At 39.0% G+C, this 12,474-nt stretch overlaps 1 protein-coding gene across 1 annotated transcript in view; it reads left to right on the top strand.

Annotated features, from left to right (window-relative positions):
• The window catches only part of DEPDC1B (DEP domain containing 1B), a 278,101-nt gene that overhangs the window by 244,096 nt on the left and 21,531 nt on the right, over positions 1-12,474 (top strand). The window contains exon 16 of the mRNA XM_082382374.1: positions 5,002-5,034. The gene's annotated coding sequence lies outside the window, so the exon portion shown is untranslated. The remainder of the gene's footprint in view (positions 1-5,001; positions 5,035-12,474) is intronic.

Here is a 12,474-nt window from a genome sequence, read left to right as displayed (position 1 = left end):
TTTTGTTTTTCAATTTAACAAACTGGTGTGAACATCAGTTCATGCCTCTAAATATATTTCTACAGCATACTTTTTTAGTGTTAGTTTTTAATGATTAGATGGCATTCACCTATTCAATCAAATTTAAATTATTTGCTACAGTAAAAATTGTTATGTTATTTCCTTATAGCTAAAACAGAATCATTTTCTTAGGATACACATCTAGAAGCAGAGCTGGTAGACTAAAGGGTATATTTGCTTGTAAAGGTTTGATTCTTTTTGTTAAATTGCCCTCCAGAAAGTTTTTTTTCCCTTCAATTTATTCTCCTACCAGTGGTGCATGAGAAGGCATATTTTCCTGTATCTTAAGTAGTATTGTTTTTATTTTTATTTGTTACTTTTAACATCTTTATTGAAGTATAATTGCTTTACAATGGTGTGTTAGTTTCTGCTGTACAACAGTGTGAATCAGCTCTATGTATACATATATCCCCATATCTCCTCCCTCTTGCGCCTTCCTCCCAGCTTCCCTATCCCACCCCTCTAGGTGGTCACAGAGCACCGAGCTGATCTCCCTGTGCTATGCAGCTGCTTCCCACTAGCTATCTGTTTTACATTTGGTAGTGTATATATGTCATTGCCTCTCTCTCACTTCGTCCCAGCTTACCCTTCCCCCTCCCCGTGTCCTCAAGTCCATTCTCTACGTCTGCGTCTTTATTCCTGTACTGCCACTAGGTTCTTCAGAACCATTTTTTTTTTTTTAGATTCCATATATATGTGTAAGCATATGGTATTTGTTTTTCTCTTTCTGACTTACTTCACTCTGTATGACAGTCTCTAGGTCCATCCACCTCACTACAAATAACTCAATTTCGTTTCTTTTTATGGCTGAGTAATATTCCATTGCATATATGTGACACATCTTCTTTATCCATTCATCTGTCGATGGACACTTAGGTTGCTTCCATGTCCTGGCTATTGTAAATAGACCTGCAGTGAACATTGTGGTACATGAATCTTTTTGAATTAAGGTTTTCTCAGGGTATATGCCCATTAGTGGGATTGCTGGGTCATATGGTAGTTCTATGTTTAGGTTTTTGAGAAACCTCCATACTGTTCTCCATAGTGGCTGTATCAATTTACATTCCCACCAACAGTGCAAGAGGGTTCCCCTTTCTCCACACCCTCTCCAGCATTTATTATTTGTAGGTTTTTTCATGATGGCCATTTTGACTGGTGTGAGGTGATCCCTCATTGTAGTTTTCACTTGCATTTCTCTAATGATTAGTGATGTTGAGCATCCTTTCATGTGTTTGTTGGCCATCTGCATATCTTCTTTGGAGAAATGTCTATTTAGGTCTTCTGCCCATTTTTGGATTGGGCTGTTTGTTTTTTTGATATTGAGCTGCATGAGCTGCTTGTATATTTTGGAGATTAATCCTTTGTCAGTTGTTTTGTTTGCAAATATTTTCTCCCATTCTGAGGGTTGTCTTTTCCTCTTGTTTATGGTTTCCTTTGCTGTGCAAAAGCTTTTAAGTTTCATTAGGTCCCATTTGTTTATTTTTGTTTTTATTTCCAATTCTCTAGGAAGTGGGTCCAAAAGGATCTTGCTGTGATTTATGTCATAGAGTGTTCTGCCTATGTTTTCCTCTAAGAGTTTTATAGTGTCTGGCCTTACATTTAGGTCTTTAATCCATTTGGAGTTTATTTTTGTGTATGGTGTTAGGGAGTGTTCTAATTTCATTCTTTTACATGTAGCTGTCCAGTTTTCCCAGCACCACTTATTGAAGAGGTTATCTTTTCTCCATTTTATATTCTTTCCTCCTTTATCAAAGATAAGGTGACCATATGTGCGTGGGTTTATCTCTGGGCTTTCTATCCTGTTCCATTGATCTATGTTTCTGTTTTTGTGCCAGTACCATACTGTTTTGATTACTGTAGCTTTGTAGTATAGTCTGAAGTCAGGGAGCCTGATTCCTCCAGCTCCGTTTTTCTTTCTCAAGATTGCTTTGGCTATTCAGGGTATTTTGTGTTTCCATACAAATTGTGAAATTTTTTGTTCTAGTTCTGTGAAAAATGACATTGGTAGTTTGATAAGGATTACACTGAATCTGTAGATTGCTTTGGGTAGTATAGTCATTTTCACAATGTTGATTCTTCCAATCCAAGAACATGGTATATCTCTCCATCTGTTTGTATCATCTTTCATTTCTTTCATCAGTGTCTTATAGTTTTCTGCATACAGGTCTTTTTTCTCCTTAGGTAGGTTTATTCCTAGGTATTTTATTCTTTTTGTTGCAATGGTAAATGGAAGTGTTTCCTTAATTTCCCTTTCAGATTTTTCATTATTAGTGTATAGGAGTGCAAGAGATTTCTGTGCATTAATTTTGTATCCTGCTTTAAGTAGTAGTGTTTTTAAATAAAAACCTTGCCAAACTGATGCGAGGGAAATGGTACCTCACGGTGGTTTTATTTGTATTTCTTAAAATACTAATGAAGTTGGATATTTTTTCCTATATAAATTGCCTACTAGTATTCCTTGCTTATATTTCTTTTGCGATGCTTATTTTCCAATTAATCTTATTGAAATTCTTTATGCAGCAAGATAGTATTCATTTGGCTATGCGTCTTCTATCTTTTTTCCCATTTGCTTAGTCACCTTTTGACTTTTTTCCCTTGGTATATTTTTACATGAGAAATTTTTGTGTATGTAGTTGAGTCTTTGCCTGTTTTCCTTTTAAAGTTTTTGCCTTTGTTGTGTTTAGAAAGATTTAGAAATCTTCCCCATCCCAAGATTATATACACTTTCCCTACATTTTCTTCCAGTACTTTTTTGGTTTCTTTATTTTACATTTAGATTGTGATCCATCTGGAATTTATTTTGTTGTATGGCAATGTGAGAATTTAAGTTTATATCTTTTCCAAATAGTTTTCCACTTGTCTTGACAATGATTTCCTGAATAATCTGTCCTTTCCCTTTCAAGTTTTATCTTGAAAAAACATAATACACAACTCTGTATGTAGATTTTCTATCTTTTTCATTGATTTCTTTAGCTCTTTTTTGATCAGCATCACATTAACTATTGTAATGTATTTAAATATCTGATAGGTTGGATCACTCATCTTTCCAAAAATTTCTTGACAATTTCTTTTATCATCTCCTGACCAGATGGTTGTCATTGTGCCTTTTTGCTCATTCTACCATTAATCTCACTTGCTTTTTATCTGTTCACAACAGAGCTGGCTATTGTTCTGAAACACAAATTGGATAATATTACTCTCCTGATTGTTGTATATACTTCCAGCCATTTAAAAAAACTGAAAATGGGTATGTTGCCTATAACAGGATTTTAAACCTAAAGTCCAAGCTATTTCTGGGCTTCAGAGTGTTTGTGGACACTGTGTGCATTATTTTGGTGAGTGTGTTTTTTCCCTCTTTTTCCTGAGAATATGGTTCATAGTTTCACTAGATTTTAAAGATTTATAACACCAAAGCATTGATAACCACTGGACTCCATGAAAGAGGTCAGATTCTTCAAAATGGCTCATAAGGCATAGGTTCTCCATGGGTGGACTTTGCTTACCTTCCTTACCACCCTCCCACATCCATCCTGCTCCCTACCCATCCTGAACTGCTTTCAATTTACTAAACAGTCTGCTGATTCATGCCTCAGTGCCTTTGTACATGCTATTCCTTCTGCCGACAAGCTCTCCCACGCACACATCACCCATCTGGAAAATTGCTGCTTGTCCTTCAAGAAATGATCAAAGGGTGTTCTCTTCTGTGAAAACTTTCCTGATCTCCTTAAGCAGAGCTGATTTCCCCCGCTCTCTTTCTGTTTTATTTAACCATTGTACTTAGTCTATATTTTATTATTACTCTTATACTACCCGTGGATTCTTGAGCAGAAGTCAGAGAAATTTTGGGTACAAGCAGAGTGGGAGGGTGCATGAAAGGAAAGAGAATGATTAGGGGGCTCTTGCAGTCTCACATGTAGGCAATGGAGATGGAGGAAGGGAGTGGAGATTTATTTTGATAGTAGAGTGGACAGAATTTGTTGATGAACTGTTGTATGGGGAAAGAAAGAACAATCCAGTATGATCTCTAGGTTTCTGATTCAAACATCTGGGTGCATGGTATGGCCATCATTTTTTGCATTTAGCTTGTGGGCTTAGTAAGATTTCATCTAGTAGATAATTCTCTACATCCTTAGATACCACTTTTCCTGACTTAATGCAAAAGTCTGATGCCATCGTGGGTAGGATGACTAGTTCCTGTACTGCCTCCTGAGACTAAGGCTCTGGGGGTGCTTGTCATGCAGTATTCACAGGGGCCCAGGGGAAGCCTTCATGGAGAAGATGTATCTTGAAATGGATCTGGAATGTATAACAAACTAAATTTAAAATTATTGGAGATGAAGTAAAGTTCATGTCCACCATCTACAATCCGTTTGTGTTAGTTTTCTGAGATGCCTATAATTCTAGATAAAACATATTTTCACAGTTACAAAAGCTTTGCTATTGGAGTAAAAACTATGTTCACTAATAATGCTATAAGGTAGTCTGCAAATTCAAAAAATGTTTGGCAATACCAACTGTGAGCTTCTGGAGAGGTGAACTATAGTGGTCTACCTTATTCTTTTTTAAAGGCTGCATGGTGTTCTGTTGCTTATATATCATATCATTTATACAGCCAGTTCCCTTCTAGTGGACATTTAGGTTGTTTTAATCTTTTCCTATTTCCAACGGTGTACACATGTACAAGTATATCTGCAGGACAAAGTCTTAAGGGTAGAATTATTAGATGAAAGTTATTACACAATTTTTTGCCATAAAAGTTGCACCAATCTACCCTTCCAGCAATGTCTGTGAGTCACTGCTTCTCCTATGCCCCCACCAACACTGAGTGCTAATCTGACAGGAAAAAATACTGCCTCATTCTTATTTTAGCTGTTTCTTCTATCATGACTATAATCAAGCACCTTCTCCAAGTTAACGTTTATTTTCTTTTCCCACCATTAGCTACTTTTGAGCCTCTGAAATTGTGAGAAAGTGGTGAGTATCAAAAGGAAAATTTGCCTGTTTTTCCTAACATCTCTCTGGGAATTGACTAGAAGCCTCAATTTCCAGTCTTGTGGAGGCCTACTTGGGTTACTCAGCTAATGGTCCTTATTCCTTCCACACACATATTTATTGAATGCACACTGTATGCCAGATTCTGTCCTAGCACTGGGGGAGGTATAGTCAATGAACAAAATAGGCACAAAATCCTGCCATTATGGAGCTTGCATTCTTAAGGGGAAAGCATACTATATTTATTTATGTATTTATTCATTTTTGGCCACACGGTGTGGCTTGTGGGATCTTAGTTCCCCAGCCAGAGACTGAGCCCTTGCCATGGGCAGTGAAAGCACAGAGTCCTAACCACTGGACCACCAGGGAATTTCTGAAAGCATACTATAAATAAATTAGCTAAAAAAAAATACAGGCTGTTTGGAAGATGGAGGAGGAGTAAGACATGGAAATCACCTTCCTCCCCACAAATACATCAGAAATACATCTACATGTGGAACAACTCCTACAGAACACCCACTGAATTCTGGCTGAAGACCTCAGACTTCCCAAAAGGCAAGAAACTCCCCATGTACCTGGGTAGGGCAAAAGAAAAAAGAAAAAACAGAGACAAAAGAATAGGGACGGGACCTGCACCTCTGGGAGGGAGCTATGAAGGAGGAAAAGTTTCCACACACTAGGAAGCCCCTTCACTGGCAGAGATGGGGGTTGGGCGGGGTGGGGAAGCTTTGGAGCCACGGAGGAGAGCGCAGCCACAGGGGTGCGGAGGGCAAAGTGGAGATATTCCCGCACAGAGGATCGGTGCTGACCAGCACTCACCGGCCCGAGAGGCTTGTGCTCACCCGCCGGGTCAGGCGGGGGCTGGGAGCTGAGGCTCGGGCTTTGGAGGTCGGATTCCAGGGAGAGGACTGGGGATGGCTGTGTGAACACAGCCTGAAGGGGGCTAGTATGCCACAGCTAGCCGGGAAGGAGTCAGAGAAAATGTCTGGACCTGCTGAAGAGGCAAGAGACCATTGTTTCGGGGTGTGCAAGGAGAGGGGATTTAGAGAACTGCCTAAATGAGCTCCAGAGATGGGCGCGAGCCACGGCTATCAGCGCAGACCCCAGAGACGGGCATGAAAGCTAAGGCTGCTGCTGCAGCCACCAAGAAGCCTGTGTGCAAGCACAGGTCACTATCCACACCTCCCCTCCTGGAAGCCCGTGCAGCCCGCCATTGCCAGGGTCCCATGATCCAGGGACAACTTCCCCGGGAGAATGCACGGTGCACCTCAGGCTGTTGCAGTGTCATACGGGCCTCTGCCACCACAGGCTCACCCTGCATTCCAATTATGACTACCATACCCCACCCTCTCCCTGACCTGAGTAAGCAAGAGAGCCCTAATCAGCCACTGCTTTAACCCCTTCCTGTCTGGGTGGGGAACAGATGCCTGAGGGTGACCTACACATGGAGGTGGGGCCAAAATCAAAGCTGAACCCCAGGAGCTGTGAGAACAAAGAAGAGGAAGGGAAATCTCTCCCAGCAGCCTCAGGAGGAGCAGATTAAATCTCCACAGACAACTTGATGAACCCTGCATCTATGGAATACCTGAATAGAAAATGAATGTTCCCAAAATTGAGACGGTGGACTTTGGGAGCAACTGTAGACTTGGGGTTTGCTGTCTGTGACTGATTTGTTTCTGATTATTACGTTTATCTTAGTTTAGTCTTTAGTGCTTGTTATCATTGGTGGACTTGTTTATTGGTTTTGTTGCTCTCTTTTTATTTTTTTATTATATATTTTTTTATTTTATTATTTTTTATATTTTATTATATTATTTTTTCTCTTCCTTTTTTTCCCTTCCTTTTCTTCTGAGCCGTGTGGCTGACAGGGTCTTAGTGCTCAGCTGGGTGTCAGGCCTGAGTCTCAGAGGTGGGAGAGCCAACTCCAGGACACTGGACCACCAGAGACTTCGTGGCCGCATGTAATATCAATTGGTGAGATCTCTCCTAGAGATCTCCATCTCAACACTAAGACCCAGCTCCACCCAACGGCCAGCAAGCTCCAGTGCTGGATGCCACATGCCAAACCGCTAGCAAGACAGGGACACAACCCCACCCATTAGCAGAGAGGCTGCTTAAAATTAAACTAAGTTCACAGATACCCCAAAACACACCACTGGACGTGGCCCTGCCCAGAAGAAAGACAAAATCCAGTCCTACCCATCAGAAAACATTCACCAGTCCCCTCCACCAGGAAGCCTACACAAGCCACTGAACAAACCTTACCCACTGGGGGCAGACACCAAAAACAATGGGAACTATGAACCTGCAGCCTGTGAAAAGGAGACCCCAAACACAGTAAGTTAAGCAAAATGAGAAGACAGAGAAATATGCAGCAGATGAAGGAGCAAGGTAAAAACTCACCAGACCAAACAAATGAAGAGGGAATAGGCAGTCTACCTGAAAAAGAATTCAGAGTAATGATAGTAAAGACAAGCCAAAATCTTGGAAATAGATTGGAGAATATACAAGAAACATTTAACAAGGACTTAGAAGAACTAAAGAGCAAACAAACAATGATGACACCACAATAAATGAAATTAAAAATTCTCTAGAAGGAATAAATAGCAGAATAACTGAAGCAGAAGAACAGATAAGTGGGCTGGAAGATAAAATAGTGGAAATAACTGCCACAGAGCAGAATAAAGAAAAAAGAATGAGAAGAACTGAGGACAATCTCAGAGACCTCTGGGAAAACATTAAACACACCAACATTCGAGTTATATGGGTCCCAGAAGAAGAAGAGAAAAAGAAAGTTTCTGAGAAGGCATTTGAAGAGATTATAGTTGAAAACTTCCCTAACATGGGAAAGGAAATAGTCAATCAAGTCCAGGAAGCACAGAGAATCCCATACAGGATAAATCCAAGGCGATACACACCAAGACACATATTAATTGAACTATCAAAAATTAAATACAAAGAAAAAATATTAAAAGCAGCAAGGGAAAAACAACAAATAACATACAAGGGAATCCCCATAAGGTTAACAGCTGATCTATCAGCAGAAACCCTGCAAGCCAGAAGGGGGTGGCAGGACATATTTAAAGTGATGAAAGGGAAAAACCTACAACCAAGATTACTCTACCCAGCAAGGATCTCATTCAGATTCGACAAATTAAAACCTTTACAGACAAGCAAAAGTTAAGAGAATTCAGCACCACCAAACCAGCTTTACAACAAATGCCAAAGGAACTACTCTAGGCAGGAAACATAAGAGAAGGAAAGGCCTACAAAAACAAACCCAAAACAATTAAGAAAATGGTAATAGGAGCATACATATCAATAATTACCTTAAATGTAAGTGGATTAAATGCTCCAACCAAAAGACATAGACTGGCTGAATGGATACAAAGACAAGACCCATATATATGCTGTCTACAAGAGACCCACTTCAGACCTAGGGACACATACAGACTGAAAGTGAGGAGATGGAAAAGATATTCCATGCAAATGGAAATCAAAAGAAAGCTGGAGTAGCAATTCTCATATCAGACAAAATAGACTTTAAAATAAAGACTATTACAAGAGGCTAAGAAGGACACTACATAATGATCCGGGGATCAATCCAAGAAGAAGATATAACAATAGTAAATATTTATGCACCCAACATAGGAGCACCTCAATGCATAAGGCAAATGCTAACAGCCATAAAAGGGGAAATCGACAGTAACACAATAATAGTAGGAGACTTTAACACCTCACTTTCACCAAAGGACAGATCATCCAAAATGAAAATAAATAAGGAAACACAAGCTTCAAATGACACATTAGACAAGGTGGACTTAATTGATATTTATAGGACATTCCATCCAAAAGCAACAGAATACACTTTCTTCTGTAATGCTCATGGAACATTCTCCAGGATAGATCATATCTTGGGTCGCAAGTCAAGCCTCAGTAAATTTAAGAAAATTGAAATCATATCAAGTATCTTTTCTAACCACAATGCTAAGAGACTAGATATCAATTACAGGGAAAAAAACCTGTAAAAAATAGAAACACATGGAGGCTAAACAATACGCTAGTAAATAACCAAGAGATCACTGAAGAAATCAAAGAGGAAATCCAAAAATACCTAGAAACAAATGACAATGAAAACACGATGACCCAAAACCTATGGGACGCAGCAAAAACAGTTCTAAGAGGGAAGTTTATAGCAATACAATCCTACCTTAAGAAACAAGATATGTCTCAAATAAATAACCTAAACTTACACCTAAAGCAATTAGAGAAAGAAGAACAAAAGACCCCCCAAAGTTAGCAGAAGGAAAGAAATCATAAAGGTCAGATCAGAAATAAATGAAAAAGAAATGAAAGAAACAATAGCAAAGATCAATAAAACTAAAAGCTGGTTCTTTGAGAAGATAAACAAAATTGATAAACCATTAGCCAGGCTCATCATGAAAAAAAGGGAGAAGACTCAAATCAACGGAAAGAGAAATGAAAAAGAAGTAACAACTGACACTGCAGAAATACAAAAGATCATGAGAGATTACTACAAGCAACTGTATGCCAATAAAAAGGACAACCTGGAAGAAATGGAAAAATTCTTAGAATAGCACAGCCTTCCATGACTGAAACAGGAGGAAATAGAAAATATGAACAGACCAATCACAAGCACTGAAATTGAAACTGTGATTAAAAATCTTCCAACAAACAAAAGTCCAGGACCAGATGGCTTCACAGGTGAATTCTGTCAAACATTTAGAGAAGAGCTAACATGTATCCTTCTCAAAATCTTCCAAAATATATCAGAGGGAGGAATACTCCCAAACTCATTCTACAAGGCCACCATCACCCTGATACCAAAACCAGACAAAGATGTCACAAAGAGAGAAAACTACAGGCCAATGTCACTGATGAACATAGATGCAGAAATCCTCAACAAAATACTAGCAAACAGAATCCAACAGCACATTAAAAGGATCATACACAATGATCAAGTGGGGTTTATCCCAGGAATGCATGGATTCTTTAGTATATGCAAATCAATCAATGTGATACACCATATTAACAAATTGTAGGATAAAAACCATATGACAATCTCAATCAAACAGGAAAAGGTTTCAACAAAATTCAACACCCATTTATGTTAAAAACCCACCAGAAAGTAGGCATAGAAGGAACTTACCTCAACAGAATAAAGACCATATATGACAAACCCACAGCCAACATTGTTCTCAATGGTGAAAAACTGAAACCATTTCCACTAAGATCAGGAACAAGATAAGGTTGCGCACTCTTACCACTCTCATTCAGCATAGTTTTGGAAGTTTTAGCCACAGCAATCAGAGAAGAAAAAGAAGTAAAAGGAATCCAAACAGGAAAAGAACTAAAACTGTCACTGTTTGCAGATGACATGATACTATACATAGAGAATTCTAAAGATGCTACCAGAAAACTACTCGAGCTAATCAATAAATTTGGTAAAGTAGCAGGATACAGAATTAATGCACAGAAATCTCTTGCATTCCTAGACACTGGTGATGAAAAATCTGAAAGAGGAATTAGGGAAACACTCCCATTTACCATTGCAACAAAAACAATAAGATACCTCGGAATTAACCTACCTAAGGAGAAAGAAGACCTGTATGCAGAAAACTATAAGACACTGATGAAAGAAATTAAAGTTGATACGAACAGATGGAGAGATATGCCATGTTCTTGGACTGGAAGAATCAACATTGTGAAAATGAGTGTACTATCTAAAGCAATCTACAGATTCACTGCAATCCCTATCAAATCCCTATCAATCCCTATCAAAACTACCAATGTCATTTTTCACAGAACCAGAACAAAAAATTTCACAATTTGTATGGAAACACAAAAGACCCCAAATTGCCAAAGCAGTGTTGCGAAAGAAAAATGGAGCTGGAGGAATCCAGGCTCCCTGACTTCAGACTATACTACAAAGCTACAGTAATCAAGACAGTATGGTACTGGCACAAAAACAGAAATATAGATCAATGGAACAGGACAGAAAGCCCAGAGATAAACCCACGCACATATGGTCACCTTATCTTTGATAAAGGAGGCAAGAATATACAATGGAGAAAAGACAACCTCTTCAATAAGTGGTGCTGGGGAAACTGGACAGCTACATGTAAAAGAATGAAATTAGAACACTCCCTAACACCATACACAAAAATAAACTCCAAATGGATTAAAGACCTAAATGTAAGGCCAGACACTATAAAACTCTTAGAGGAAAACATAGGCAGAACACTCTATGACATGAATCACAGCAAGATCCTTTTGGACCCACCTCCTAGAGAAATGGACATAAAAACAAAAATAAACAAATGGGACCTAATGAAACTTAAAAGCTTTTGCACAGCAAAGGAAACCATAAACAAGAGGAAAAGACAACCCTCAGAATGGGAGAAAATATTTGCAAATGAAGCAACTGACAAACGATTAATCTCCAAAATATACAAGCAGCTCATGCAGCTCAATATCAGAAAAAACAAACAACCCAATCCAAAAATGGGCAGAAGACCTAAATAGACATTTCTCCAAAGAAGATATACAGATCACCAACAAACACATGAAAGGATGCTCAACATCACTAATCATTAGAGAAATGCAAGTCAAAACTACAATGAGGTATCACTTCACACCAGTCAAAATGGCCATCATGAAAAAAATCTAAAAACAATAAATGCTGGAGAGAGTGTGGAGAAAGGGGAACCCTCTTGCACTGTTGGTGAGAATGTAAATTGCTACAGCCACTATGGAGAACAGTATGGAGGTTCCTTTGAAAACTAAAAATAGAATTACCATACGACCCAGCAATCCCACTAATGGGCATGTACCCTGAGAAACCATAATTCAAAAAGAGTCATGTACCACAATGTTCACTGCAGCTCTATTTACAATAGCCAGGACATGGAAGCAACCTAAGTGTCCATCGACAGATGAATGGATAAAGAAGATGTGGCACATATATATAATGGAATATTACTCAGCCATAAAAAGAAATGAAATTGAGTTATCTGTAGTGAGGCGGATGGACCCAGAGTCTGTCATACAGAGTGAAGTAAGTCAGAAAGAGAAAAACAAATACTTTATGCTAACATATATATATGGTATCTAAAAAAAAAAAAAAGGTTCTGAAGAACCTAAGGGCAGGACAGGAATAAAGACGCAGACATAGAAAATGCACTTGAGGACACCGTGTTGGGGGCGGGGAGCGGGTAAGTGTAAGCTGGGACAAAGTGAGAGAGTGGCATGGGCATATATACACTACCAAATGTTAAATAGATAGCTAGAGGGAAGCAGCCACATAGCACAGGGAGATCAGCTCGGTGCTTTGTGACCACCTAGAGGGGTGGGATAGGGAGGGTAGAAGGGAGACACAAGAGGGAGGAGATATGGGAATAT

This window comes from Balaenoptera borealis (assembly GCF_965194805.1).
Source record: "Balaenoptera borealis genome assembly, chromosome: 2".
In the NCBI taxonomy this organism is placed as follows: Eukaryota; Metazoa; Chordata; class Mammalia; order Artiodactyla; family Balaenopteridae; genus Balaenoptera; species Balaenoptera borealis.
The sequence above is the reverse complement of the archived record's forward strand: the minus strand, read 5'-3'. Positions and strand labels throughout refer to the sequence as shown.